This window comes from Gopherus flavomarginatus, chromosome 13, assembly GCF_025201925.1.
Source record: "Gopherus flavomarginatus isolate rGopFla2 chromosome 13, rGopFla2.mat.asm, whole genome shotgun sequence".
Lineage (NCBI taxonomy): Eukaryota > Metazoa > Chordata > Testudines > Testudinidae > Gopherus > Gopherus flavomarginatus.
Genome location: NC_066629.1, coordinates 707,768 through 714,298, shown reverse-complemented (window position 1 = coordinate 714,298; position 6,531 = coordinate 707,768). Strand labels below are relative to the sequence as shown.

The 6,531-nt window shown below is 45.1% G+C and overlaps 1 non-coding gene and 1 pseudogene across 1 annotated transcript; both read left to right on the top strand.

Annotated features, from left to right (window-relative positions):
- Window positions 1–1,077: 1,077 nt before the first annotated feature.
- On the top strand, window positions 1,078–1,257 carry LOC127033879 (uncharacterized; annotated as a pseudogene).
- Window positions 1,258–3,467: 2,210 nt separating this feature from the next.
- On the top strand, window positions 3,468–3,661 carry LOC127033878 (U2 spliceosomal RNA). The gene has a single exon (XR_007769237.1). It is a non-coding gene; the product is annotated as a U2 spliceosomal RNA (small nuclear RNA).
- The last annotated feature ends 2,870 nt before the right edge of the window (window positions 3,662–6,531 follow it).

Here is a 6,531-nt window from a genome sequence, read left to right as displayed (position 1 = left end):
TCAATTAAATTTCCTCTAAAAGCGAGAGGTTTAGTGGGCTGTCAGTGTAGTCACCCTGAATGAGCAGAAGGCGCGTGTGCCCTGGCAGTGCCTCTGCAGTTTGCTCTGGTTGCTCTTCAGATTGTATAATTTTTTTTACTCCTTTCTTCTTCCCTCCTTTTTTAAGCCAACAATTTCCTTGGAAAACATCATTTATGAGCTTCTACCCAATTTTGTGAGGCTGTTACCTCTTGTTGTGGAAAGAAAGAATGGTGGTTGGACTTTTCTTACTTGAACAGAGCCGTGGTGTGTCTTCTTGGCTAGCTGCTGCCTGTTTGGGGAGTCAGTGGCTGTGAGGCAACCCTTACAGATGATGGCAGGGGGAGAGCTCTCTCTTCTGTAGCGATGCTGCAATTTTTTGTTGTGCCCCTCCTTCATCCTCCCACATCCCGCATCTGAGGCATGCAGGCTTGGTGGCCTGCTGAGGTGGGTCAAGCCCAGGTTTCTTTTGGCAGATGCCTGGTTGAGAATCAGTGCTGTATCGTATCCCTCAGTCATCTCTTGTCTAAACTGACCAATGTCTGTAGTCTCATCTCATACTTTAGAAGCCTGCTATTTCCCCCTTTCTGTTGTAAAAACTGACTATTTATTTCTACCCTTTGTTTCCTATTTGCTAACCAGTTCCTGATCCATGAGAGGGCTTGAGCTGTCTGGCTTAGCTCGTGACTGCGAGTGCTGACCTCAGGGCAGACAATTAAGAAGTAGGGCACAATCCCCAAATTGGTTGTGTGTTCTAGACTTAGATTTCACCAAGTATCAGACTACGTGCTTTTTATGTCTTTTTAAACCAAACTTGCTATTTTGGGGTAATTTATGCATTATGTAGAGGATGCATGTTTCCACCTTTTCATGTTCTCTGTATGTATAAATATCTCCTGTCTGAGTTCCATTCTGTGCATCCAGAGAAGTGAGCTGTAGCCCACGAAAGCTCATGCTGAAATAAATTTGTTAGTCTCTAAAGTGCCACAATACTCCTGTTCTTTTTGCAGATACAGACTAACACAGCTGCTGCTCTGAAACCTGACATTATGTAGAGGATTAGCTTGAATCAAACTGTTACATCTGTTCTTAGCACTTTAATAACTGATCCTTCCTCTAACAGAGGACTATTTATTGAACTGATTTTTGGACTAGGGAGATGGAATGGCAGCTTGCTCCATCCACTGCACGCATCGCCCTGTTATTGCAGTAATGACCTCCGAGAACGCTGGACCTTCCTATGGGGAGATATGATGGTTGAAGAGCAGCCAAGAAATGTGGTGGTGTCTGTGTTACCATTCGGTCTGTACTAAGAGTAGGGTTTTGAGTCATTTGTATGTCTTTGGTTAGTTATTAGTAACATCTTATTAGGCCTCTGAGTTGAAAGGCTGCTCTTGCAGATTTTACCGTCTCATTGTTTGTAGGTCAAACAGCTGCTTTCTTAGTCTATTCTGTGTAGGTTCTTAAACCGCTCTCCTTAGTATACCTTCCAGAATGGAGTGCACGGTTTGGATCATTTGTTCCCTCGTTTCCCTACAGAAGAGAAATTTGCCGTCCCTTTCCCCTTTGGAAAATGCCACTGTTTTAACTTAGGAAACAGTCTCTGTAAACTTTTTGTCCAGATGAGGGATAGTTCATAGGCGCAGAAGAGGAGGAAGGTCGTGGCCCTTTGAGTCACATTCCTAGCATTTAAGGCCAGAAGGAATCAGCTGATCACCTCAGAGGGACTGAGGTGCATCAGTGCCTGAGGCCCTACCATGGCAAGGAATTGATTTGATGCCATTGACTGCATGTTTGAGGTAGTTTTGTGGGAAGGAGCAGACAAGAGCATTGGGGTTGCGGTATAGCACTTGCATAGGCTTGCTTTGCCCTGTTTTGCTGTATGAGTTTGTCATAAACAGATAGCTAAGGGTTAATGTTATTTTACCTGTAAAGGGTTAACACAGGGAACCAAACACCTGACCAGAGGACCAATCAGGAAACAAGACTTTTTCAAATCTGGGTGGAGGGAAGTTTTGGGTGTGAGTACTTTGTTCTTGATCTATTCCCTCTCTCGGCTCTGAGAGTGATTTTTCTATCTCCAGGCTTTCTAATCTTTTGTTTCCAAGTTGTAAGTACAAGGATAGTAAGACAATAGGTTTATATTGTTTTTTTTTGTATTTACATGTGTGTAGTTGCGGGAATGTTTTAAATTGTATTCTTTTTGGATAAGGCTGTTTATTCATTTTTTTCCTTTAAGCAATTGACCCTGTATATTGTCATCCTGATACAGAGACTATTTTTAATGTCCTTTTTCTTTCTTTTTATATAAAGCTTTCTTTTTAAGACCTGTTGGAGTTTTTCTTTAGTGGGGACTCCAGGGAATTGAGTCTGCAGCTCACCAGGGAATGGTGGGAGGAAGAAGTCAGGGGGAAAAAATCTCTTTGTGTTAGATTTACTAAGCCTGACTTTGCATACCCTCTGGGTGACGGGGAGAGAGATTAGATCTCTTAGTACTTGTGTTTCCAGGACTGGAAGCAGGGAATCTCCTAGGGTCATCCAGGGAGGGGAGCCTGGGAGGAAGTAACAAGGGAACAAGGGGAGGGGGTTATTTCCCTTTGTTGTAAGACTCAAGGCATCTGAGTCTGGGGGTCCCCCAGGGAAGGTTTTGGGGAGACCACAGTGAGTTAGGCACTGTATAATTCCTAGCTGGTGGCAGCAATTACCAGGTCCAAGCTGGTAACTAAGCTTGGAGGTTTTTCATGCTAACACCCATATTTTGGACGCTAAGGTCCAGATCTGGGAAAAAATGTTATGACAGAGTTTACAGTGAGAGATTGCTAGTCACAGGTCAGTGGGTGGGTTTGTGCACATTAGGAGTGTAAAGAGAACCGTCTTTGAACAGAATTGTGTGTTAAGGGGTCTTGCTTTGAATTCTTCCACTGGAGTCATTTTGGGGAAGTGAGCCTCACTTAGAGTTACCTAGTTAGGGTGTCCGTTGCGTGTCTGGGAGCTCATCATGGTGAGGTCGAAAGCGGTGGGGGCAGGGACCACAGTGGGGGCACGGGTGCATGTACATCATAGAGTCTTAGTAGAGTCTTAGCATTGCTTCTTGGCCTTCTGGTTAAGAGGAGTGAAAACATTGTTTAAGGAACTGTAAACCCCCACCCTCCGCTGGACTATACCCTCTAAGCCCTGAACCAACAGAACCAAACTCCACCATGTGAGGGTCATTCTGTACCCAGCCTGCTTATTTATACTTACAATTAACTATAGCTCCTTGTATGTATGAGTGATGTACCCCTACTACTGCTTGACTGTATCCTGATCTCACCCGCCAAACACCCCACATTGGAGACGTTGCAGTCCGTATATGTTATGTGCTGTACAATACCAAAATACCAACATCCCCATATACTCTGTATGTTCCCCCCAATGACTGAGAACTGACACTTCAAACTCTTTGTATCATTTATTTTTAAACACTCTCTAATAAACTTTTAAATCTGTATTTGTTCTTATCAGTTGAATATCTGATATGTCCTTAATTTAAGGACTGTATATTCCATTGGTTTTCCAGACAGGGGGCTGGACTAGGAGCTTGCTCTGTCCACCCCATACATTGACCTCATATTGCAGTGTCTCCAAGATTGGTGCATCTCCTTTTGGGGAGACTGTTTTGGTTAGAAAAGCAGAAAGGCTTTTACTCTGGTGATATTTCTTGAAAGCAGTTTTTTTTTCCAAGTCATTGAAATGTCCAGAGTTTTGGTTTCTTTGTGAGAAAATATTGTTATATCTTGGGAGCTTTTTGTGAGTTGATAGAGTTGAGGTTCTTTGTTGCCCCATCTGAAAAAAAAAAAGATATATTGGAAGTGGAAAGATTCAGAAAAAAGAGCAACAAGAATGCTGAGGGGCTATGGAACAGCTTCTGTAGAAGAAGAGATTAATGAGATTGGGACTTCTCAGCTGGGAAGAGACGACTAAAAGGGGATACAAAGGAGGTCTATAAAACCATGACTAGTGTGGAGAAAAGAAGAAGGAAGTGTTCATTCTTCCTTCTCATACCACAAGAGCTAGGGGTCACCAAATGAAATTACTAGGCAGCAGGTTTAAAACAAAGAAAAGGAAGTATTTCTTCACACAACCCACCGTCAACCTGTGGAACTCTTTGCCAGGGAATGTTGTGAAGGCCAAGACTGTAACAAGGCTCAAGCAAAAAACGAAAATTCAATCAGAGGGGTAGCCGTGTGAGTCTGGATCTGTCAAAGCAGCAAAGAGTCCTGTGGCACCTTATAGACTAAGAGATGTATTGGAGCATGAGCTTTCATGGGTGAATACCCAAATACATCTGATGATGTCTGTTATTCTATAAGGTGCCACAGGACTCTTTAAGGCTTTAAAAAAAAACTAATTGTGTTGAAGCAGCTGCCAGTGGGCACAGCAAACGCAGCAAGGGCTACAAGCAGGGAAAAGGAGAACAAAGGAGTCAGGCAGCTCCTCTCAGACCAGACTAGCCTACAGGAGTGAAATGATGCTAGAATAACCTGAAGAAAAGAGCAGTCCTAAAAAGGGGGGGGCAAAGAAACACAGCCCCAGCAGAAAAACAGAACCTCAGCATGGAGCAAGGGAGAACTCTAGAGCACCCTGAAGTCCAAATCTCCTGAGATCATCTCCAGAATCTACCTTGATGGTGCCGTCCATCGCCGCTCCCACAAATTGCTGGGTGTGGTTTCCTATTGGTGTGACCGATTTTTGCAAAGCCTCCCCCCCCACACACATCTTCTTCTTTTGGCACTAGGGCTGGGCAGCTTTCTGCGCTGCCGTTGACAAGGGCAGTAGCACAAGGGCTCAGGGTGGAGAATCGGGGAGCCGGGGGGGAAGAAAGGGCGTACGGGTGGGGGTCACAGGGATAAGAATCACATTTAGCCCTTGCATGGCAATGGTGGTGCACTCACGCACTGCCACAGCTTCTCGTATTATGATTATTTATCTGTACAACAGCAGCACCTACAGAGACCGGGGCAGAATCAAGGCCCACATTTTGCCATGATCTGCACAGACACTGTCATAACTTTCCTACTCAGATCTGAACCTTAGAGTTCAGAACATGAGAAGCTAGCATGAAACCTCCAAACTTAATTACCAGCTTGGATCTGATATCGCTGCCACCAGCCAGAAAAATTCCAGTGTCTGACTCACTCTGGTCTCCACAAAACTTTCCCTGGGGAACCCCCAAGACTCAGATGCCCTGAGTCTCACCACAAAGGGAAATAACCCACTTCCCTTCTCCCTCTTCCCCTCCAGGTGTTCCCTCCCTGGGTTCTGGAGAGATATACAGATTCAAGCTCCATGAATCTAAACAAAGGGATTCCACCCTCTTTACCTCCTCCCAGATTTCTCCGCCCTGGGTACTCTGGGAGATTCCCTGCTTCAAGTCCTTGAAACACAAGTACCGAGAGATCTAATCTTTCTCCCCCTTCATCCAGAGGGTATGCAAAGTCAGGCTTAGTAAATCTAACAACAAGAGATTTTCCCCCTCCCTTCGTTTCTTAGCCTTAACCAGTGAAAAACACTCAAACAGGTCTTAAAAAGAAAGCTTTATATCAAAAGAAAGAAAAAGGACATAAAATGGTCTCTGTATCAAGGTGACAATAAACAGGGTCAATTGCTTAAAAGAAAAAATGAATAACAGCCTTATCCAAACAGAATACAATTTAACACATTCCAGCAACTACACACATGTAAATACAAAAAAGCAATATAAACCTATTGTCTTACTATCCTTGTACTTACAACTTGGAAACAGAAGATTAGAAAACCTGGAGATAGAAAAATCACTCTCAGAGCCGAGAGGGCACAGACACAAGACAAAGAACAAAGAACTCACACCCAAAACTTCCCTCCACCCAGATTTGAAAAAGTCTTGTTTCCTGATTGCTCCTCTGGTCAGGTGTTTCAGGTTACTGGTGTTACCCCTTTACAGGTAAAAGAACATTAACCCTTAGCTATCTGTTTATGACAGACCCAGAGACAGTCTCTGCCCCAGCTGAGATCAGGGCCCCGTTGGGCCAGGCGCTGTCCAGACACAGCGAGAGACAGGCCATGCCCCAGAGAGTTTACAGGCTACATACCCAAAAAGTAGGAGGAGAAACTGAGGCCCAGGGTCAAACAGCAGCACTGAGAATAAAACACAGGAGTCCTGGCTCCTCCTGCTCTAACCACTAGACCCCAGTCTACTCCCAGAGTTGGGGATAGAACCCAGGAGTCCTGGCTCCCGAGAAGGGAAGGAGTGCGGTCTAGTGGTTAAAGAAAGGGAGGCTGGGAGCCAGGACTCCTGGGTTCCATTCCCAGCGCTGGGGTTAGAGTGGGGTCTGGTACGTTAGTACAGGTGGGGCTGGGAGCCAGGAGTCCTGGGTTCTTCCCATCCCCCCCTTAACCATCTTGCAGAGCAGGAGGGGGGTGAGCAGGAAGTGGTGAGCCAGGCCTGGCCCAGAGTTCCCATTTCTGGTGCGAGTCCGGAAACAGAAGTTGCCA